Raw genomic sequence first — 24,734 nt, 5'->3', positions numbered from 1 at the left:
CTTATGTAGATCATGTTTGCATATATTTTACTACTAATACAAATGGAGAAGCCGTTAGGGGAGGGCTTTGCAGTACTTTCATGGCCTTCTTTGTGTATAATGATTGGCAGGTCTCCTCATCTAATAGTAATGTAATTGTGGAACAGCTCTCACTTCTGTTACAAGCACTATTGAGTGCCACTAATTCTCAGGTTGACTAATTACTGAGCTCTTTAAATAGATGCTTGCTCTGTGCCATAAAGTGCCTTCTTGTTAGCTCATCTTTGCTGAGGAGAAAAATATCTGAGGTGGACTCTCAGGTATGCCCTTCTGTTGGCTTTTTGAATATATTTGTTTATAAAAGAATATTAAAAAAGCTTAAGCCTGTCACAATTGCTTTTCACTCACCTAATCTAATTAATGTAACCAGATCATATTCCAACACCACTTGACACATTTTTGCCACATAACATACACTTACAGTTGGTAATTACTTGCAATTTACAGGGTGACCTAATATAATGTCTATATGCATCGCCATTTTTCTACTACAGTGCTTTCATATGCATTCTTCCTACACAAAACTTTATGGTGCAGTGTTTTATTTGCATTCTTTTAGTGTCCCACTTAAAGACCTTCCATTACTACCCTGGAGATTATAAAATAGCAATTTAATCATTAATGTTGTTCAAAATTTATCATTATTATTCCTAAAATTATGAAACTTAAGTCTCAAGAATGTGGTTATGTTTATGTTTGGCCTTGGTGTCCATAAGTCTTAATTATTTTGTCACTACATAGTATTCATGCTGTACATCTATCATTTTCTATTGTGAACCACTATAATCTAAAATTTTTCTCATTCCATGTGTTAGTGATTATTGACAAGAGTGTATGGAAGATGAACAAAAGAAATAAATAAATTCATTCATACACAGAATTTTTTTACTTAATTTGCATTCATTCATATCAGCATGGTCAGTAGATGAAACTTGTTTTCCACTTTTAAACAATTACCAGTATATATATTTTGGAATGATGATCTGTTAAAGTATTGCAACTAAATAGAGCTGAACCACCACCCCCACCCCTTTCCCCAAACTTACGGAAGGATGAAGTATCTAAGCCACTGGTGAGTGCAGCCCAAATGTGATGCCAAATGAAGGTAAGTGTTCATTTTTCACAATTATTTCATCACAGGTCACATCACGTCATAAAACTTCTCAACAGATGAAATGAAAGTTTACTTTGTAGTTGAAATTTATTTATGTGCAATTCATGCAAACAGTTTGTTTCAAAGTATATACTTCTTAGTACAGAAACATTCTTTCTTCAAAGGTATTCAGTTTAGAGCAGCGAAATTCTAACCTGGTAATCTGTATTTTGAGACCTCTTGTAATTTCAATACATAATGGAAATTTAGTTAACTTACTGGGAAAAGAGAATTCATTGAAATTTGTATTGGCATACCAAAACTTTATGGCAATACCATTACATACTCATCTCAGGTCAGTGAGATTTTCTTAATGGAAAGAAACTTTCTTAGGGAAAGGTGCACAAACTGAGAAGAGATATCATATCATTCATTAGAACTGCATTTCACTTAAAAAATATTAACACGAGAAATTTCTTTAAATTTTTAAAAAAAGCATGAATACAAGGTTGCTGAAATGGTGGACTAAAACATATGTAGAACATGTCTTTCAGGGCAGTGTTAGTTTTTGAAACGACTCATACTATTGCTTATTACCAGTGCCTCTCTATAGGGGGTGTTATAATTCGAACACTATTTGCCCAATTTTCGTGTTTCTTTTTTTAATTAACGGGTATATCATCCAATCAGGTTTTAAAATGGATTTTGCTACATAAGGAATAAACAGCGGCAATAACAGTGTCCGTAAAATGTTAGCTGCCAGTGTGCTACTTTGCAAAGTGCCGTCCACATTATTAGACCTGCGTCAAAGTGATGCAATATTTAACTCAAAAAACAGAACAAAACCCCTAAAAGAAAGTCCGCGAGAGCATACGAGAATCTTTCGCGGATGGCTTTCAATCAAAATTTTTGTCATTAAAAATCGTCTTACACAGGAACTGCAAAACGGAAGAATGGTGAATGGTGGTCAGCCATAAAAGATAAATGTATACCGTTGCAGACGTTTAGATTGGCCTTTTCGAGATTTACAATTTATACTACAGCACTTACAGTTTAGGAATGGTATTGGGAAAGTGCACACTGGTGGCAAACAATTGCACTTTGTGTAGCTGACGATCTTTGAACGGCTAACCAGACTGCCATGAAACAAGTCGTGACAATCCCCATTAAAGCACCTTTAAAATAAACTACAATGAAATGGGTCCATTCATTTGGGAGTTTTGATGCCTCAGATAATGAAAGTTATTACAGCCACTTTTTACGTCGGGGCTAAAAGGTATGCAGAAATAAGTTACAGACAAAAGAACTGGGTCATTTGAGAAAGGAAATCTTGTAATTCATGAGAGAGGTATGTCAGATTTCTTTACGAATTTTCCTCGTACGGTTCCCGTAACAGTCTATTGCTGTGGCCAAACGGACTGCGAGCACCGGCACCAGACTACGTGCGTGACGTCACTGAGCGGGCGCGCAGGCTTTCCTCTATAGGAGGTGCTGGTCGAAGAGGGCTGGGGACGGAAGGACGTGGGAGGGACACAGTTGAGGAGGGATCTGCAAGGGGCATGGAGATGAGTGAGAAGGGAGAGAGGGGGCGAGACGGGCGGTGCCGCGTCGAAGAGGGCTGGGGAGGGGAGGACGTTGGAGGGACACAGTTGAGGAGGGAGTGCAGGGACACAGGAGGGGATTGACTGCTCACATGAACCAAAGGGCTTTCGACAGTGTTTCCCCAACGACCGCTCAGCGAACATTGCTGCATATGGGCCTCCACATCAGGCGCTTGCTTCACATATCCATGCTGACTGTTGTTTATCGGCGACGAAAACCGCAGTTTGCACGCCAGTACCACCACTGGACGTCCACTGAGTGGAAAAAGGTGTCCTTTTCAGACGAATCAAGTTTTGTGCCCCACCGGACAGGCGTGTAGGGTATGAAACGTCTTGACAGCAAATGCCTTGAATGGTTCCATGCCGAAAGAGGGAGAACTATGGTCTGAGGAATTATTTCGTGGAATTCCTTGGGTGATCTCGTCATTCTGGAAGGTACAATGGATCAACACAAGTATGCAGCCATCTCTGGGGACCATGTTCACCCCTACAAGCAGTTTTTTTTTCCTCGACAGGATGGCGTTTACCAGCAAGACAATGAAACGTGTCGGGCATTTCGTGCGTGGTTCGAAGGGCACCAGGATGAGTTTACCGTACACCCTGACGACCAAACTGCTCGGATGCGACCCCACCTAGAATCTGAGCGACCACTTCGATCGGTTTTCTCACGCCATGTAACTTCAGCTGAGAAAGCTAGAACAGCTGCCCATATCGCTGGAGTTGGCATGGCTCCATATCTCTGTAGGTACCTTCCAGAACCTATTTGACCCTCACTGACTCGCAATGGTCCGGACTGCAACAGGTGCTATTCAGGCTTTTGGCAGGTGGTCACATTAACGTAACCGGACAGTGTATAATAAATTTCTTGCACATCGAACAGTTACGCTGTAGGAATCAACATAGATTCTGTGAGCAACGATGATGTGAAATGAGTTTTGCTCTACTAGCAAAACTGCAGTCAGGGGAGACCTGCCTGATGCTATGTTTCTGTCGACACAGTTCCACACAGTCCCTAGCAAACAAAACTAGACTTATAGAGTCTATATCTTAGAGGATAGTTAAAGTCGTCAAAGAGGCAGTTTGAGGTTCTGCTTGATGATGGAAGTAAGACTTACGAAAAATCGAAGTTTCGTATGATTTTTCGACCAAGGAAAATCGTTCAACAATGTCAAATTATACAAGATGTTTTAAATTTTCAGGAATGTAAGTGTAAGTTAAAGGGAATGATGTGTCGTTCGTCTGTATCATACAGGTTGGTGCATAAGTTCGTAGCGTTTTTGTCTTGCTCATTGGTTACTATGGGTTTATTTATCAATTGGCAATTTTTGTTTGTAGTTCACTCTTGCTATTTGCGTTTACGTATTGTTATTTATCATTTCGACATAGTGAGTGGGCCTGTGGATGCTAGAAAATGGAGTGCTAAGTGGAGAAATCGGAGCATTTCCGACGTACCGTTCCGTTTGAGTTCAATAGAGGTGTGACGGCAGCGGAGACAGACAGAAACATTAGGGCCGTTTACCGGGGTAATGCCACTGGACAGAGCATCACAGAAAATGGTTTTCGTGTTTTGAAAGAGGACCGTTTTGACATTAGTGACTTCACGTTCAGCAGGACCTCGACATTAATTCACAATGTACTCGAGAACTGGCAAATGTGATGAATCGTGACCATTGCACCATCGTGCGACACTTGTGTGCATCTCTGTTTGCTCGTCATCAATTGGCTTGTGAAAAACACTGGTCATTCGTGGTGACGAGAAGTGGTCTTTCTACGGTTGTTGTTGGGTGGTTGTTTGTGGGAAGAGACCAAACAGCGAGGTCATCGGTCTCATCAGATTAGGGAAGGATGGGGAAGGAAGTCGGCCGTGCCCTTTCAAAGGAACCATCCCAGCATTTGCCTGGAGCGATTTAGGGAAATCACGGAAAACCTAAATCAGGATGGCCGGACGCGGGATGGAACCGTCGTCCTCCCGAATGCGAGTCCAGTGTGCTAGCACTGCGCCACCTCGCTAGGTGGTCTTTTTACGCTAACATAAGGAGAAGAAAGGAGTGGTTGAGACCAAACAAAGCAACAACTCCCCTTACAAAGAGCTACTCGCAGCCAGAAAACAGAAAGTTATGCATATGACAGAACAGCGAGGATTTCGTGTAGTATAGGTAATTGTAGTAATGAGTAACCATCACTGCTGTCATTTATATTTAACAAGTGAGACATAGCAATGTACAGTGTGTAAACTTTTAGATGGCAGACCCCTTCCTCGTCCTGAATCGGTAGAAGTCGGTAAACGTCGGGAGGCTTCGGTAGGCACGCAGTTTCGACTGCTACCAACATTACATTAGGTAGCCATTGTCGTCTGCTTCGTTATTGTTTTGTGCTGTACTGTTCTGCATGTTTTTATTGTGCAGTTGTGCTAAACATTATCAAAATGAGTGAAGAGGCAGTTGCTGGCCCATCTCGGGAGTCGCCAACAACCCCTACCGGTAGGCCTACGGTTAGAAGGAAACCAGTATTACGTAGCGATGCTCGCAAAATTAGATACATTTTAATGTACATGACGATTTCAGTTTCGTTTACGAACAACATTTAAAGCGAGTTTTACTTCCAAGCTTTTCGTCTGCTTTCGTGTAAGCATGACGCGCAATTTGTAGTGCCAGCACTGCAATTGGTAGGAGTGCCTTGTCCCCCCCGCCCCACCCCCAACGTCACCTCTGCACTCGCCAGCCAATGCTTGCTTCCTCCTTTCCTCCTCTCCCCCTCTCCCCGCACTCCCCGCACAACTCAGCCGTCTTACAGTTAACACACTGTAAGTACAACAACTACGAAGGCGGTGATGTGGTGCTATTCCATGATAACGCCTCCATGCATGCCGCTAGTCTGATAAAATACACTGTAAAGAGACGAGTTGAGGAGTCATTCCACACGCACCTAATTCATCCGATCTTACGCCCTCAGATTTTCATTTTTTCCGCTCTCTATGGAACAGCGTTCAAGGAAATTCGTTTCCGGATGAAAATGCGCTCCAAACATGGCGCGATGAGTTCTTCATCTCAAAACCACGTGATTTCTACCCCATCATTGGGAGACTTGTAAAGAGTGAAGGGGAAAATATTATTGATGACGAAACTCTCTGTTACGTGTATCTGTTGTGTTTATTAAACGTATGGAAAAATGGTGTGGACTTATGCACTAACCTAATATTACAAGTGTGTTATTGTGTTTCTCATTCTCGTGTTATTCCTCGTTTTCCAGGCTAGAAGCAACTTCTGCAAGATAAGGTTCGTGATTTTACATTATCGTTTGGTGTTACTTACGCTTTATAAATGATCAAGTGAATAACGCCTGAAGCTCCATTAGGCTCTTTGCAGGCGATACTTTGTCTACAAGAAGGCGGTAACGCTGCAAGACTGTGACGCATGTCGGCCACTAAAGTGACGACAGGTTTCATAAACAGAGCCACATTAAGCTCCCCCAGACTAAAATGATAAAGAGAGCCATGTATTTTGAATAATGTCGACATTTAGTAGGCATGAAAGCATATTCCTTATTTTTTTGCTCTATCAGAACGGTAATGACAGGTAAGTTCTTTTCTTAGCGACTTACAGCAATTCCGCCAACTTTCAAATGGAATTCCAGAGTGAGATTTTCACTCAGCAGCGGAGCGTGCACTGATGTGAAACTTCGTGGCAGATTAAAACTGTGTGCCGGGCCGAGACTCGAACTCGGGACCTTTGCCTTTCGCGGGCAAGTGCTCTACTATCTAAACTACCCAAGCACGACTCACGACCCGTCTCCACAGCTTCAGTTCTGCCAGTACCTCGTCTCCTACCTTCCAAATCTCACAGAAGCTCTTCTGCGAACTTGTCCTATCATCCTGTCCCTCCCCCTTTTCAGTGTTTTCCACATATTCCTTTCCTCTCCGATTCTGCGCCGAACCTCCTCATTCCTTACCTTATCAGTCCACCTAATTTTCAACATTCGTCTGTAGCATCACATCTGAAATTCTTCGATTCTCTTCTGTTCCGGTTTTCCCACAGTCAGTGTTTCACTACCATACAATGGTGTACTCGAGACGTACATTCTCAGAAATTTCTTCCTCAAATTTAGACCGATATTTGATATTAGTAGACTTCTCTTGGCCAGGAATGCCCTTTTTGCCTTTGCTAGTCTGCTTGTAATGTCCTCCTTGCTCCGTCCGTCATTAGTTATTTTACTGCATCGGTAGCGGAATTCCTTAATTTCATCTACCTCGTGGCCATCAATCCCGATGTTAAGTTTTTTGCTGTTCTCATTTCTGCTACTTATCATTACTTAAGTCTTTCCTCAACTTATTCCCATTCCGTATTCTGTACTCATTTCTCGCTGTTCTCATTTCGCCGGCCGCGGTGGTCTAGCGGTTCTAGGAGCTCAGTCCGGAGCCGCCCGACTGCTACGGTCGCAGGTTCGAATCCTGCCTCGGTCATGGATGTGTGTGACGTCCTTAAGTTAGTTAGGTTTAAGTAGTTCTAAGTTCTAGGGGACTGATGACCATAGATGTTAAGTCCCATAGTGCTCAAAGCCATTTTGTTCTCATTTCTACTACTTCTCATTACCTTCGTCTTTCTTCGATTTCCTCTCAATCCATACTCTGCACTCATTAGACGGTTCAGCAAATCATGCAATTCTTCATCACTTTCACTCAGTATAGCAATGTCACCATATGAATACTTGGCTGATACTCACGTCCCACATGAATTAGATTGATAAACGTTCGCAAATGCGACAGTTAAGGAGGAAAATTATGGTAGTACCAGAGTAAGGTGACTCGCATAATATAGATGTCGATGTAGATATAGGCGTCCCACATGAATTCGATTGATAAACATTCCCAAATGGGACAGATGGGAAGGAAAATTATAGTAATATCAACGTAAGGTGACTCGCATAATATAGATGTCGATGTAGGTATAGGCGTAGACCGTAAATACACTGCCGGGAGAAATATTAATACTCCTGGAAAGACGACGTCGACTTTGATCCGGTGACGTAATATGCCACCTGAACGAGGCCTACGAGAAAGGCAGGCCGCGGCGCGCACGTCACAAAGGTAGTCCTGCGCTCGCTCGCCCGCTCGCTCAAATCAGCAGACAAACTACGTTTCTTAACTCGTAACTAGGCGTGTCCGTGCAAACGAAAATTGAATCTTCTACTGGAATCCGCTATTATGGAATCTTACTGTTATTAGTCCTATAATTATGGGAAATCCATGGGCCTACTTACAATCTGTTACGGCTGTACTGGCGTACAGTACAATAAAATCATGCTAAAATTATCATCAGTTGCATAAGGCACCACTTCCATCATGTAATGAGTACTGTTAAGCAGATAAGACTAAATGCTATAAACAAGCTGTTATACAATTTATATCGAGTATTAAAGCACTCCGTCATCAGACCACAAGTGGCCCATCGGGACCATCCGACCGCCGAGTCATCCTCAGCTGAGTATGCGGATAGGAGGGGCGTGTGGTCAGCACACCGCTCTCCCGGTCGTTACGATGGTTTTCTTTGACCACCGCCGCTACTGTTCGGTCGAGTAGCTCCTCAATTAGCATCACGAGGCTGAGTGCACCCCGAAAAATGGCAACAGCACATGGCGGCCCGGATGGTGACCCATCCAAGTGCCGGAAACGCCCGACAGCGCTTAACTTCGGTGATCTGACGGGAACCGGTGTATCCACTGCGGCAAGGCCGTTGCCTGTATCGAGTATTGATCTTAAATAAAGTTTTGCTGTAGTACTGTTAATCAGTAAGTCTTCATAATAGCAGATTCCAGTGGAAGATACAATTCTCGTTAGTACTTACACGACCAGCTGCGGTTTATCTGGTTTAGAAACTCATTTTGTCTGCTGAGCTGAGCGAGCGAGCGAGCTCAGGACTAACTTCGTGACGTACGCGCCGCGCTCTGTCGTTCTTGTAGGCCTCGCCACCTGAGGAATAGCATATGTAGTACTGATAATGGTTTCAACGTCGTCCGCCAACAGATCGCGTGTCCACCCTTTAACAGGAATTTCTCGTAGCCAGAGGCTCACTGTGGGGCAAAACGTATGAAGGAAGCAGGCGACCATGCCACGGAGACGCAATCGTTCTTCCTGCAGCCAGCTGAGCGACTCTGAAATGGGTCAAATTGTGGCCTTCCAAGTGGCGGGATGGTTCTTTCGCAGAACTGCCAGACAAATTGGACGTGCTGCGTCAGCTGTGCAACGATGCTGGTATCAGAGGTCACGTGAACATCCTCACACTTCAATGCGAGATGCTTTTAATAATTTCCACAAGGAAATTCTGTCTCGAAATCTGGCAGAAAACCCAAAGAGATTCTGGTCATACATAAAGCACACCAGTGGCAAGACGCAATCAATACCTTCACTGCGCGACAACAACGGTGAAGTCCCTGATGGTAGAATTATTAAACACGGTTTCCGAAACTCCTGAATTAAATCCTCAATTATTCCTCAATTCCAATCAAGAACAACTGCCAAGATGAGAAACATAGAAATAACGGAGTAACGAAGCAGCTTAAATCACTTAATAAAGGCAAGGCGTCCGGTCCAGACTGTATGCCAGTCAGGTTCCTCTCAGAGTATGCTGATAAAATGGCTCCATATTTAGAAGTTATATACAACCACTCGCTCACAGAAAGATCCGTACCTAAAGATGGAAAATTGCTCAAGTCACACCAGTACCCAAAAAGCGAAGTAGGAGTAATCCGCTGAATTACAGGCCTATATCACTAAAGTCGATTTGCAGTAGGGTATTGGAACATATACTGTATTCGAACATTATGAAGTACAGTAGAGCGTCCATAATCCGAACGTCGGTCAACCGAACGACCGCTTAACCGAACTGTGTACTCGTTCGCACCTGTTACTCTCCCACCCTATCGTCCATCATCCCCTTCATTCCCAAACCAAGCAATAGATTGCCACGAATGTGATGAAGAAGACGTTCATGAATCGATGAATATCGATGATGCAGATCCAGGACACGAAATCATGCAGGACAGCGAGACTGTAAACGTCGTCACTGATAAAGATGACGCCGCCAGCATCTCATCAATCAGTGCTCCAGAAAGTGAAGATGAAAGTATACCAACAGTTTCTGAGCGTTCACTTGTTTAGATACTGCCTTGCGATGGTTTGAAGCCCAAGATGAAGGTGACCAGTTTCAGATATCTGTAATGAAAAAAGTACGTGACTTAGCTGCTCGTAAGCGTGTAGGCTTGCTTAGACAGACCAAAATAAAGGATTTTTTAAACGTTAATTTTGTATACTGTGTGTATTGCTCATGCAAAATGCGTATGTAATATGTATATATTTTTGTTTAATAAACTGTGCCACATACTATATATTCCTACTTAAGTTGCCCTTGTATGTTACTTTGTAATAATAAAAGGGCCGGCCGATGTGGCCGAGCGGTTCTAGGCGCTTCAGTTTGGAACCGCGCGACCGCTCCGGTCGCCGGTTCGAATCCTGCCTCGGGCATGGATGTGTGTGATGTCCTTAGGTTAGTTAGGTTTAAGTAGTTCTAAGTTCTAGGGGACTGATGACCTCAGATGTTAAGTCCCATAGTGCTCAGAGCCATTTGAACCAATACTAAAAGAGATGCCTGTTTTTATGAATAAATTTACTGTACAGTACTTCTTTTTGGCAAATAAACATGTACAGTTCGATTATCCGAACAAATCAGTTTTCCGAACACCCATGTCCCCCAATTACTTCGGATAATCGACGCTCTACTGCACGTCGAAGAAAACGATTTATTGCCACATAGCACGGTTACAGAAGATATCGTTCTTGTGAAACACAACTAGCTCTTTATACGCATGAAGGGATGTCAAATTGACAAGGGATGTCAAATTGATTCCATGTTTTTAGATTTACAGAAGGCTTTCGACACCGTTACTCACAAGCGTTTTCTAACCAAACTGCGTGCCTACGGAGTATCGCCTCGTGCGACTGGATTCGTGATTTCCTGTCAGAAAGGTCATAGTTCGTAGTAATAGACGGAAAGTCATCGAATAAAACCGAAGTAATATCCGGCGTTCCCCAAGAAAGTGTTATAGGCCCTCTATTGTTCCTGATCTATATTAACGACATAGGAGACAATCTGAGTAGCCGTCTTAGATTATTTGCAGATGATGCTGTCATTTACCGTCTTGTAAAGTCATCAGATGATCAAAACGACTTGCAGAGTGATTTAGATATCTGTACGGTGCGAAAAGTGGCAATTGACCCTGAATAAGGAAAAGTGTGAAGTTATTCACATGAGTACTAAAAGAAATCAGCTAAATTTCGATTACGCGACAAGTCACGCAAATCTGAAGGCTGTAAATTCAACTAAAAACTTAGGGATTACAATTACAAATAACCTAAAATGGAACGATCACAGAGATAATATTGTGTGTAGAGCAGACCAAAGACTGCGATTCATTGGCAGAACACTTAGAACTTGCAACAGGTCTACTAAAGAGACTCCTTACACCACGCTTGCCCGTCCTATTCTGGAGTATTGCTGTGGGGTGTGGGATCCGCATCAGGTGGGACTGACGGATGACGTCGAAAAAGTACAAAGAAGGCCAGCTCGTTTTGTATTATCGCGAAATAGAGGAGATAGTGTCACAGACATAATACGCGAATTGCAGTGGCAATCATTAAAACAAAGGCGTTTTTCGTTGCGACGGGATCTTCTCATGGAATTTCAATCACCAGTTTTCTCCTCCGATTGCGAAAACATTCTGTTGGCACCCATGTACATAGGGAGAAATGGTCATCACGATAAAATAAGAGAAATTAGGGCTCGCACGGAAAAATTTAGGTGCTCGTTTTTCCCGCGTGCCGTTCGACAGAGGAACGGTAGAGAGTGTGACCGTAAGTCACATAAATATTGACATTTTTAGCGGTTGTAAACCGCAGTTCAAGTATTTTATGAATATAATTAGTGTAAAAGATATAGTTAATGTTCTTGAAACAACTGATATGCAGCGATAATTTAAGAGTAGCATCTTTATTTAATGTCTATGAAAATAAAAAAGGATCGAAAGAGACGCGATTGTACGGCCGAGGAGGAAGGACGTACTTTATGGTACACACACTGTTTTGTTTCGCGATGCGGAAGGCTGCCATTCAGTAGCTACACATATTTTATGTAAGTTATTCGTATTTGTTCTAAAATAAACTTGTTATTAATATCACAAAATGGTTCAAATGGCTCTGAGCACTATGGGACTTAACTGCTGTGGTCATCAGTCCCCTAGACTTAGAACTACTTAAACCTAACTAACCTAAGGACATCACACACATCCATGCCCGAGGCAGGATTCGAACCTGCGACCGTAGCAGCAGCGCGGCTCCGGACTGGAGCGCCTAGAACCGCTCGACCACCGCGGCCGGCATTATTATTACAAAATGACTTTCTTTGTAATAGTTCTCACCTCAAATGCTTGCAGTGCCAAATTTTTTTTAATAAACATTTTTTCAGTAACTTGCGCTGCGGCAAGCTCATCTTCCGACGCAGCCTCTGGTCGGCCATTACGCGCCGAAGTATTAATTTATTTTTCAAAGCGTTAACAGTAACTGTAAATGCGAGAGATTTCGTTGTAAGAACCTTTCTAAATTGCAACAGATAATTAATTTACGTTAAAGCTCATTTTTTTAACTATACAGATTCCATGAGTTCAGTAAGTTTTATCTTGGGCGCTCCACGGCAACAATCGAAATTCTCTCGAGCCTTGCTTTGCAATCAATAAGCAGAAATTAACAAAATTACATTCAATTCAGTTAACGGCAACTATATTTTAGTCATCACGTTCAAAATCTAAAGTTGGTACATCAAGAACCCGTTTCATATTTACTTACGCACGTAAGTAAAAGTGATAAGCAAGAACCCGTTTCATATTTACTTACGCACGTAAGTAAAAGTGATAAGAAATGACAATATCCCTGAGAGAAAGAATCATGCACTAACAAAAGAAAAATTCATGCTGATAAATTAAAAATAAAACTATATAAAATATATATGTAATTTTTTTTGTATGTAACGTAGCCTAACAAATGGCACCGACGTCACAAGAGACAGCTTGAAGGTGGTTCATTGAACCCTCTGCCAGGCACTTTATTGTGAATAGCAGAGTAATCACGTAGATGTAGACACCAGTAGACGAGGTCCTGGGCGTCCACGCAGCAGAGACGCCCGTCAGGGCAGCAGTGGCAGATCGTACAGGAACCACAGTTACAGTACAGTACAGTACAGTACAGAGTTGTACACAGTTGTAAGAGGGCTTGCGAGCCCAGTCGTGTCAACACGAACTCTGGGGAACCGGTTATTAGCAGGGGGACCGTGGGCACGCATGCCAGTAGCCCGTCAACTCACGCCACACCGTTGACGTGCGCAGCCCGACTGGTGCCGTCAGAGGATCACTTGGAAGACGGAATGACGTGCCGTGGCCTTCAGCAACGAAAGCAGATGCTGTCTGTACGCAAGTGATGGTGGTTTGCGCACACGACATAGATCTGGTAAGCGCTGCCTCGTAGAGTGCATTCGTCCATGACACGCTGGCTCTACCCCAGGCATTATGTTCTGAGGTGCGATAAGCTACAACTTTCGTGCACCCTTGGTATTTCTGGAGGGGACGCTAACCAGCGCTCGGTACGTGGAGAATGTTGTTATTCCCGTTCTCCTGCCGCTCTAGCAACAGGATGGATAATGCTCTCCCACACACTGCCCGTGAAACTCACCTTGCTCTGCAAGACGTGCAGAAACTTCCCTAGCCAGCTCCATCTCCGGACTTGACTTGTAAGTGGGCTGTTTACGTTTTTCTGTTGGTAACGCCGCTTAGTGCTCTGTATTAAAATCACTGACTGCGCTGTGTGCAGTCTGTGGCTGGTTGGACTTATTGTTGGAATATTCGCTAGTAGAGATGGGCAAACTGAAACACTTAACTGTTTCGAAACAAATGAAACAGTACAATGTAATGTTTCGATATGCTGTTTCGAAACAGTGAAACAGTTTGTGTTTTGTAATCTAATAAACGTACACATTTAATCATCTTGAATGTCTACTGTGTAAGTATGTCCATATAAACACAAATGAGGTGCGAGAGCGCTAATCATTTCGCAGAAAGGATGAAACTATCACCTGAGCGTCTTGGCAGTTTCGTATTTCCTGCAGCAAATGCGCTGCTTTCGTGTTGTGTGACTTTCATACTTCTCAGTTGGCTGAGGACAGCCATAGCTGAACACAGAAGAACCACCACGAACGGAACTGGATGTAGGAGCAAACTGCAGAAACAACGGATATGCTACTGGGATTCCCACATTCCGTTAGTATGGGTAATATACCCATCCTGCTAATTTCCATGCACACAAAGGGAATCATTGTGGATAATAGGCACAGTGACTATAGACTCACAAATAACGCCAAATAACTCGAATAAATAACAAAATATAACAGAAAAAAATTTTGTCTTTCAAGGTGTTTCGAACCTTTACTATAAAGTCACCATGCTTCCCAGCCCTTCCCGTTCACCATTACACTGTCAGTGATATGTCAAACAGATTGCTTGCAACTATACCTAGATCAAATTTATGTATATGTCTAATAACTGTGACTCTAAGCCTTTTTTTTTATTCAAAATGTTGTAGGCTTACTTGCGTTTCTTAATACGATTATTGTAAATGAAAAGAGAAGCGTATGTTATAAAAAAAAGTGTAATTTAATCGAATGATTTTCACATATTTATTATTTTGAATGGGAATAGTATGCGTTGTTTCATTGATTGGTTAGCGTTTATAAAGCAGATGTTACGCCATTTCGTAATAGGACAGTCAGCTAGAAACGAAGCTTTATTTTCGGATTTCTTAAGCGTCATTCTATTGCTTGTCAAATAGAATTCGACACTCTTGAAAGTGTTTCATGAAGTGTTATGGTGTGTTTCAGTATCTGTGCCGAGCCCGAATCTCGTACGACACAGAGCGGAATGAAACATGACTGTTTCGATACAATTAGTCCGTTCCAAGCGCAGGTGGACTGAAACAGCCTTATTTTGAAACAACGATACAGTTTCTGTGTCTGGCTAGAGATCGAATCTGGTGCGGTTATCCGAAACAGGGGCGGAATGAAACACCACTGTTTCGAAACAGTGAACCACAGCCGTTCCGAAACACTGAAACAGTTCCACGTATCGATACACTGTATCGAAACATAGAAACAGTGGCCAAGTCTCTTCGCTAGTGTAGTGTTGGGCAGTTGGATGTGAACAGCGTGCAGGGTTGTGATATGTACGAGAATTCTCGTACGCATACGAAAATTTCGTCATTTGTACGATGTACGAGACAAAAGTGAATATCGTACACGAACTTATGAGCATTTTGCCTAAAACTTTTTTTTTTAGCGTTCAATCCGATCTATAACTGGAGTCGTTACAGACGACTTACTGTATCCTATCCTATCCTAACTTAGTCTACAGACATCACAGAAACGTACATGCCCACGGGGGGACTGGAACCTTAGTAGTTGCGGGCTCGTGGCTCGTGACACCACACCAAGTCGTGTGGCTATGGAGGCGGGTCCAAATTATTTACCAAATATACATTATACACATTTGTTTGGAAAATAATCAATTCATCTGTTATATTTTATAAACGATTAGAAACTGTTACGAATCCATGCAGTCTCTGTCAATCAACAAATTTCAAGCAGGAGAGAGAGCGCCAAACTACCGACGTGACAAAACGATTAAAGTCGAGAATGGGGCTTAGTTCAAAGGCTGGCCCTGGAAAATAAATTAAATAAGCTAACAATAACGAATCACTTTGCTTTGCATGACATATTTCACTCAGTTCGAATTGTTAAGTTTCAGAAATAGAGCGACCAACGAATCTCAAAGCACTAAATGGAACTTTAATCGAATATTATTGGAAAGCAATTAACTTTAGACCTAATTACCCTACAATACTGTGGAATTGTTAGGTACAAACGAAAGACATTTCATCAGACGATATTGTTTCGTCTTCAACAAACGATACTATTAACAATGTGTATTTCGCGTATAGTCATTACGGGTACGTTTAGCTGAATTCATTTACTGTGTAGTTTCTTTTTGTTTCGGGTTACTGTGTGTTATTGTGAGTGGAGAAATGGGAAGTGACAGTGAATATGAAAACACAAGCACGAAACTTTCGTGCACGCCGGAGAAAAAACGTCTAAAAAGAGGTGAAATCTCGAAGACAGAACGGCCTGTCCATCGACAACAAAAATTTCGTGATGAGTGGCTACATACGCCAGGTTTACGTAATTGGCTGGTGCGCGATAGTGATCCTCTCAGGGCGCAATGCAGATATTGCAATACCAGCATGGTTTCCGAAATTCAGAATATTAAAAACCATTCCAGAAGTAAGATGCACCTAAACATGGTGCAGTCTGCTACCGTGCGACAGCCTTCAGTTGCTCAATTTGTCACAAACGCACAACCAGTTAAGAGGAAGGTTGCTAAAGCTGAAATCAAATTATCAGCATTCTTAGCAGAACATAATGTGGCATTTTTAGGTGCTGACCATTTATCCGGTTTGTTAAAAGATATTTTTGCAGACTCGGATATTGCAAGGGCAATGCCTCTTAAACGGCACAAAGCACTTGCCATTGTTTCTAATGTTATTGGGACGTCACACAAAGAAGTGTTGGCGAAAAAACTACAACACGCCAAATTTAGCATAATGACGGACGAGTCCACCGATATCGGAACTGTGAAAAATTCCTGCGTGGCGATCCGCTTTTATGACAAAGATTCAGGTGAGTAATAATAAGAGCTAGTTTTGAAATAATAACCAGATTAATTCTAAAATAAATTCTCCTGTTAAGTTACCACTTTGTATCACTTCTCCTTTTACAGGTTGTATTGAAAGTAAGTTTTGGGAGCTATATAAAGTTTATGAAGATGGAGACTTAAATGTTGAGAAAGCTTCTACTGCAGAAAATCTCAACAATGGTGTAGTAAAAACGTTTCAACAGCATAACATTCCATTTGCCAATATTATTGGCTTTGGAGCAGATGGTTGCAATACTATGATGGAAGTTCGTAATTCTGTAGCAAGCAGATTCCGAAATAGCTGCCCGGGAATTTTTGTAAAGAAGTGTGTTTGTCATTCGGTGCATATATGCGCAAGCGAGGCGTGCAAGAACCTTCCAAGAGCTTGTGAGGACCTCGCGAGGAATATTTATGGTTTTTTCAAACTCAGTGCGAAGAGGCAGGCAGAGTTCAAGGAATTTCAGGTATTGTAGCATTTTATATCTCATAGACTTTATTTTACGTCCGATCGTGTGGAAATGGGCTAAATATTATGTTTTATTCCAGGTAGTTTTAAACTTGGAACCACACAAATTACTACATCCTTCACAGACACGTTGGCTGTCAATGATCGCGGTTGTTAGGACAGTGCTGGAAAACTGGGATGCTCTAATGCTGTTTTTTAACCAAAAATGGCTTTCTGAGCGAGTTCTAACTGCTGAACAAGTTTTTAGCTGTTTACATGACTCCTTTGCTAAAATGTATTATATGTTCTTAGAGTGGATTCTACCAAAATTTACTACTTTCAACGAGTATTTCCAGTCTAGAGCAGTAATAATTGTTGATCTTCATGACGAGATTAGAGCTCTCTATACAGAAATACTTCTGTATTTCATGAAACGCACTTATGTCATGGGAAAAATCAAAGTGATGTTGACCCAAAAAATGCAGCTCATCATCTGGAAGATTCACAACTGTATTTGGGTGTGAAAATTCTGAAGAACGTTGGCACACCAGAGATAAAGAATCACCCACATCTTATCAAGGATTTTTATCATCTATGCAGGAACTTTCTTGTGGTGAGTACACCCCGTTTGCCTGAAATCATAACCGAGCGAGGTGGCGTAGTGGTTAGACACTGGACTCGCATTCGGGAGGACGACGGTTCAATCCCGCGTCCGGCCATCCTGATATAGGTTTTCCGTGATTTCCTTAAATCACTCCAGGCAAATGCCGCGATGGTTCCTCTGAAAGGGCACGGCCGACTTCCTTCTCCATCCTTCCCTAATCCGATGAGACCGATGATCACGCTGTCTGGTCTCCTCCCCCAAAACAACCAACCAACCTGAAATCATATATAATTTGTGTTTTATTGTTTTCTATACATTTGTGTGTTTATGTGTGGCATACCTAATGAGAGCTATTAATTCTCAAATATTACAGACAGCTTCGTGCCAGATCAAATTACAGTATGATATGGAAGATAAAGTGCTGTCCAAACTAGCGGCACTCAAACCTACAAATACCCTGTCACAAAGTTTCCGAGATACAACACCTTCACTCATGCCTTTAATGGAACTGTTGCCACGTGTAATTCCTACCTCAGATCCTGATTTAGCACAAACTACAGATGACCAGTGGAGGCGTCTCCCTCTGGTTTTGGCTCGTCTCCCAGACTCACTACAAAAGGAACAATCACCGGATAAAATGTGGAATATATTAAATAACGAATCTGAAGAATTTAAGGAATTGAGCGTTTTCGCTCTCTCAATTTTGAGTTTAGCTCATTCAAATGCAGACTGCGAAAGAGTTTTTTCTAAGGTATGTAAAACAATGAAGCTAATAACTAGTTAATAACATGATTTCGTACTTGTCAGGTTATTGAAGTTTCATGTTCAACTTCAGGTAAACCTCATAAAAACCAAAATTAGGAACAGACTCCAAACCAGTACACTAAATGGAGCACTACTTGCCTCTGAATGCATTGAAGAACGACCAGGAAGCAACGGAACATGTGTAACTTTTGAGCCAACACGCGAAATGTACGAGAAAATTACGTCGGACGCTCTTTATAAAACGAAACAGGAAGAAGAAGATGTAGACATCGAATTTGTTTCATAATTACAAATTCTTGTTCATAGTTGTATTCATTGTAAATAAGGTTTTGTAAAGCTGTATATATATATATATATATATATATATATATATATATATATATATATATATATACTACGAATAAAAAAATTTCAAAACGTACGGGAATTTTTACTAAAATACGAGAATTTCATGAGGTTGGTACGAGAATCGCCCTGTGTGGATATCACAACCCTGACAGCGTGTAGCGTTGTGCAGTTGGAGTTGAGCCGCCAGCAGTGGTGGATGTGGGGAGAAGAGATGCCAGAGTTTTGAGAGGTTACTAGAAGCGGACGTGTGTCCGCCAGAAAAAGGAGTTTGTAAAGATGGAGGTGTATATGTATATATATGATCACTTTTAAACATTATTAAGGTAAATAAATTTTTTGGTCTATATCAAAATCTTTCATTTGCTAACTATGCCTATAAGTAGTTCGTGACTTCAGTAGTTAGAATCTTTTATTTAGCTGGCAGTATTGGTGCTCGCTGTATTGCAGCAGTTCGATTAACGAAGATTTTTGTGAGGTAAGTGATTCATGAAAGGTATAGATTATTGTTAGTCAGGGCCATTCTTTTGTAGAGGTTATTGAAAGTCAGATTGTGTTGCGCTAAAAATATTATGTGTCACTTCAGTGATGATCAGAATAATTCAAGAGAGGAATGTCTGAGTACGTTCAGTTTTGCTCAGCTGTTTGAAAATCAAATAACGTAAGAGCTTTTCCAGCACTCTCATTTTTAAATTTTTTTTAGGGAACGTTTCAGTCTCCAATCGAGTACGTGTGAGATATGATGGGACGAGCAGTGATTCGTGCCATACGAAAACAGACGACTCTTATAGAACTACGTAAACAAGTCGAGCAGGCATGGCATAATGTATCCCAGGACAGTTTTCGCCATCTGTACGATCGATTTGATGCCAGAGTCAGCGTCTACATTGCCACCTGTAGAGGCAACACCATTTACTAAAATGGACGTTTCAGCATGCGTCGATACCTGGTACCTCAGAACTACCGGTGCTATTGATCAGTAAATGTAATCATTTCATGTACACCATTTGCACTGTTGCAACAATAAATTTTGAGTGAACTGCACAGCTGTAAAAGGGTGTACTATTCCCTTCCGCAGTGTATAAAATTATACTAACAATAGGAAGTATTGAGGCTTCTAAAGAACCATTTTTCCCATGTAAAATCATTGAACGAATAAATGATAATTAATCCAAACCCTCAGCTGCCGACAGGTGTTGTTGATATACCTCGATGGGGACAGCTGAAAATGTGTGCCCCGACCTGGACTCGAACCCGGGATGCCGGCCGAAGTGGCCGTGCGGTTAAAGGCGCTGCAGTCTGGAACCGCAAGACCGCTACGGTCGCAGGTTCGAATCCTGCCTGGGGCATGGATGTTTGTGATGTCCTTAGGTTTAACTAGTTCTAAGTTCTAGGGGACTAATGACCTCAGCAGTTGAGTCCCATAGTGCTCAGAGCCATTTTCGAACCCGGGATCTCCTGCTTACATGACAGACATTCTATTCATCTGAGCCACCGAGGATACAGATGAATAGCGCGACCGCAGGGAACTATCCTTTCCACGTCCCTCCCCCTCCCCCCCCCTCCCGTGAGACCCACATTCCAAACTGTCCACAATCTACATACGTAATGTTTGCCGGCCGGAGTGGCCGAGCGGTTCTAGGCGCTACAGTCTGGAGCCGCGCGGCCGCTACGGTCGCAGGTTCGAATCCTGCCTCGGGCATGGATGTGTGTGATGTCCTTAGGTTAGTTAGGTTTAAGTAGTTCTAAGTTCTAGGGGACTGGTGACCACAGATGTTAAGTCCCATAGTACTCAGAGCCATTTGAACATACGTAATGTTTTTAATAGATATTTGCCCATCAATAGAAAAAGAAAAATGTTCGGAAGTTTGATATGACACAAAAAATGCTCTCTACCGTGTATCGTACAGTAGAGTGTAGATGCATATGACGGTGTAATAAAGTCACTTAAAATAGCAGTTGCTGAATCGAATGGGCGATATGGAATTTGCTATTACATACAGTGTATATGTATATATATTTGCACGTGGGGATATTCAGCCGTTAAGTAATCGTTAAAATTCGTGGTGAATATTCAGCTGTCCTTTATTTTGCGAATTATGTAAAATAAAGGACAGCTATAGGTTCATCATGCATTTCGACAAAACCGTACATAAACGTGGATCTCGCGTGACTGAATCACAGGAGGAGGGCCCATAATGCGGTGACAATCGATCCCATTGGCGTCGAAATGGTGGAAAAAGCGCGAGAAAGGGATTGTGACAGAGTTCCGACTGGAGTGAGAGAGACGAACATACACCGCTTGTTGACGCCGGATAATTTAAATTAATGCGCGCACCTAGAGTAAACTGACTGCGCGCCGTGTTTACTTAACGAAATTATATCGTAAATACGCCCCCGCCATCAGCGTGCCGCGGCGATTTAAATGTTGCAGCGGACACGGAGTGCGAATCGCGAAAACGCAGCGGCGGACTCTGTTGGGCCGGCAAACACGCGTTTTGCAGCGCGTGGCGAAAAGGGCAGCGGCGAGCGCCGCGCGTCTCCCGATTGCGCCAGGAATTATGAGCGCCACGCCGGGGCCGCGGGCGGCGAGTAAATCACTGCCCGCGCATGCGCGCTGTGCACTCGGCGCTCGACCACACGCGCTCGCGTACGACCTGACATCTCACTCTACTGGGTAACCAAATGTTCGACTCTCCTGATCGCCTCACGTTTACAAATTTCGTCATTCATGTCCCTGTTCTAAAATTTGTGGTACTATTCTAGTTCTCTGCCACGTCCCTTTCGACATCCACTCTATATCTGTACAGGAGAAGTCACGTAAGACCCCTTTCGTTTCGTGAAGGGTTACACATATCTATCGAAACGTTGTTACTGCTACGGTCGCAGGTTCGAATCCTGCCTCGGGCATGGATGTGTGTGATGTCGTTAGGTTTAAGTAGTTCTGAGTTCTAGGGGACTGATGACCACAGAAGTTAAGTCCCATAGTGCTCAGAGCCATTTTTGAAACGTTGTTATCAGCATATGCCATAGCATCGAGAAGCATATATTGTTTTGCTGGGTTAAATGCTTTTAGCGCTGGTATCAACGGAGATACTGAAGCAAGTATGCTTTTTTAAACGGAACTTATGCTTTTTATAACTGCGTTCGATAGGTCTTGAGAAGACAGTTACAGTGATATAGCATTCGTTAATGTTGACGTTAAAATCTGTGATTAAAAAAAAGTTTTTGTATGTCCATCCTTTTGTCAGGAGATCTCTGGGACGACGGCCGTTTACTATTGTGATAAAAGAAAAACACCTAGAGCCGTCCTTATGATTTGATTTGATTTTCAACCAGATTCAACGCTTCAATGCGTCATCTTCAGGCTGTTGTTGATACTATCCTTATATATATCACATCAGTTGGCAACATTACTGGATACGCAGACAATGTGTCAGCACTTCAATTCTCACAGGGCGAAAATACACTCGAAAACTATCAAAAATTGTCGTATCAAATATACTGAAGCCTTTTAGTGATCTGGTCAACATCCAAGACGCCGAGAATAACATAAATTTTGCGTAAATGACAACAAATCTCATTTTATTTCTGAATCGACGGTATTCCGTATTAACTGTGCAGTATCATTGGCAGAATCTCTACTTGTGAACTCGTGTTTTGATTCTGCAAGAAAGGGATGTAAATGAAAACGGAAATCTACGGAATTTGACGATTTTGCCAAAAAGTTAGTGCGTAGAACTGTACTTCGATACTACAACAGAGAAGAGTACCAGACGGTTAGGAAAAAAAAACATATTCTGGCTCAGACATCAGTTTTTGTCTTCTCCGTTTACTTGGTTTTTGATTCAAGTATAGTGCTGGACGAAAATTTTTAATGTAATGCAGAGACATTCCGGCAGTACAAACGAAATTTTGTATACAATGCACGTGTTACGTACTAAGGACAGTACGCTTGTACTATATACTTCGATAAAACTTGATGTTTCACAGAACCATTCGTACAATTATATTTTGCTCGACTCGAGCGGAAATATTGGCATGAATGTACTTACTGTTACTTCTGTATAGTGTGTATTGGCAGGTTGGGTGATGGGTGCTGTGACGAAGGATCAGTAAGAGCTCCAAATACAAACAATTCGAGAGGTAGGGAATACTGTCAATCGTATTAGGGTGAGTCGTCGAACGAGGCGCGGTGGAGCAGTGATTAGCACACTGGCCTCGCATTCGGGAGGACGAAGGTTCATACCCGCGTCAGGCCATCCAGAATTAGGTTTTCCGTGATTGCTCTAAATCGCTCCAGGCAACTGTCGGGAAGGTTCCTTTGAAAGGGCACGGCCAACTTCTTTCCCCATGCTTCACACATTCCGACCTTGTGCTCCGTCTCTTATACCTCGACAGGACGTTAAGCCCAATCTTCCTTCCTTTTTTTGAGTCGCCGGAACTAAAATCCAGGCGGCGGCGTGCAAGTAGTCGCGAGCGCTGAGTCTTTCGTAAGTAAAATGCCTTCATTGGTGACGTGATACAACAAACACGTCTCAGATGATACCAAAATTTTATAGTTTTCTTAACAAATTTCTCGCTGTAAGTTTCTACAAGGTCCAGTAGAATGCAAATTTTTCATTACATAGACGGAACAGTTTCACACCTCTTACGGTATTTTATTTCTTATCTCTAACTACTTTTATGTTTTTTACGGTAAAACTTGTATCAGATGCAGTTATAAGCTTTAAAAAAGTTCATTTTTTTTCTCAGTCCTTATATGCCAGTGGTTCTGTTTTTTCTACAGCCTTAAGTGAAAAAATTATTCTTCTTTGAAATTTCTTGTAACGTTATTTTTCTTTTTTCGTAGCAGCTGGCGAGAAGTTTCTCGGCAAAGTACTTCTTGTGGACTAAAAGTAGAGCTGTCTAATATTTTTTTCGGAATGTTTACTAACATCTGAAGTTACCACTAACTGACAATATTGTGAGACGTTGAGATGACATTCATTTGCCTATTTTCTCTAGGGCTCCTATATTCATTCCCTTTCCCATTGCACTCGCAAATGCTTCCGTACGAGTCCTGATTTCTGGTTTCGGGGTCCTTACGCGAGATGTTTGTTGGTGGCAGTAGGATCGTTCTACAGATGTCGTAAATGCCAGTTCTCTAAACTTTCTCAAGATATTTTTCTAAAAAAAAAAAAAAAAAAAAAAAAAAAAAAAATCCGCAATACTCACGTTGACAGATCCTGCATGCCGGCTGGAGTGGCCGTGCGGTTCTAGGCGCTACAGTCTGGAACCAAACGACCGCTCCGGTCGCAGGTTCGAATCCTGCCTCGGGCATAGATGTGTGTGATGTCCTTAGGTTAGTTAGGTTTAATTAGTTCTAAGCTCTAGGCGACTGATGACCTCAGAAGTTAAGTCGCATAGTGCTCAGAGCCGTTTGAACCAGATCCTGCATGTGACAAATCTAGCAGTACGTCTTTGAATTGCTTCGATGTCTTCCTTCACTCCGACCTGGTGGGGATCCCAAACACTCGAACAGTGCTCAAGGATAGGTCGCACAAGTGTTCTGTATGTGGTCTTCTTCAAGGGTGAGCTACGCCTCCCTAGAATTCTCCCAATGAACCGAAGTCGACCATGCGCCTTCCCTATTACCGGCCATGCGTGCTCGTTCCATTTCGTGTTACGACTACAAATTTAATCGACGTGACTGTGTAAAGTAGCACGTCGTTTTCCATTTCATGTCGCTGTGCAATGTTACACCTAATTAATTCATGTGACTTTGTTAAGTAGCATACCACTAACACTGTACTCCAACATTACAGGATTGTTTTTCCTGCTCATATGCATCACATTACATTTTCCCACGTTTAGAGCAAGCTGTCATTCATCACACTAAACAGAATTTCTATCCGTATCATCATGTTGTTGTTGTTGTAGTCTTCAGTCCAGAGACTGGTTTGATGCAGCTCTCCATGCTACTCTGTCCTGTGCGAGCTTCTTCGTCTCCCAGTACCTGCTGCA

At 42.3% G+C, this 24,734-nt stretch overlaps 1 protein-coding gene and 1 pseudogene across 1 annotated transcript in view; one reads left to right on the top strand and one right to left on the bottom strand.

Annotated features, from left to right (window-relative positions):
• Positions 1-24,734, top strand: part of LOC126455813 (uncharacterized) — a 39,774-nt gene that overhangs the window by 5,419 nt on the left and 9,621 nt on the right. The window lies entirely within an intron of this gene.
• LOC126458650 (5S ribosomal RNA) lies at positions 8,350-8,467 on the bottom strand (annotated as a pseudogene).

Source organism: Schistocerca serialis, chromosome 2, assembly GCF_023864345.2.
Source record: "Schistocerca serialis cubense isolate TAMUIC-IGC-003099 chromosome 2, iqSchSeri2.2, whole genome shotgun sequence".
In the NCBI taxonomy this organism is placed as follows: Eukaryota; Metazoa; Arthropoda; class Insecta; order Orthoptera; family Acrididae; genus Schistocerca; species Schistocerca serialis.
The sequence above is the reverse complement of the archived record's forward strand: the minus strand, read 5'-3'. Positions and strand labels throughout refer to the sequence as shown.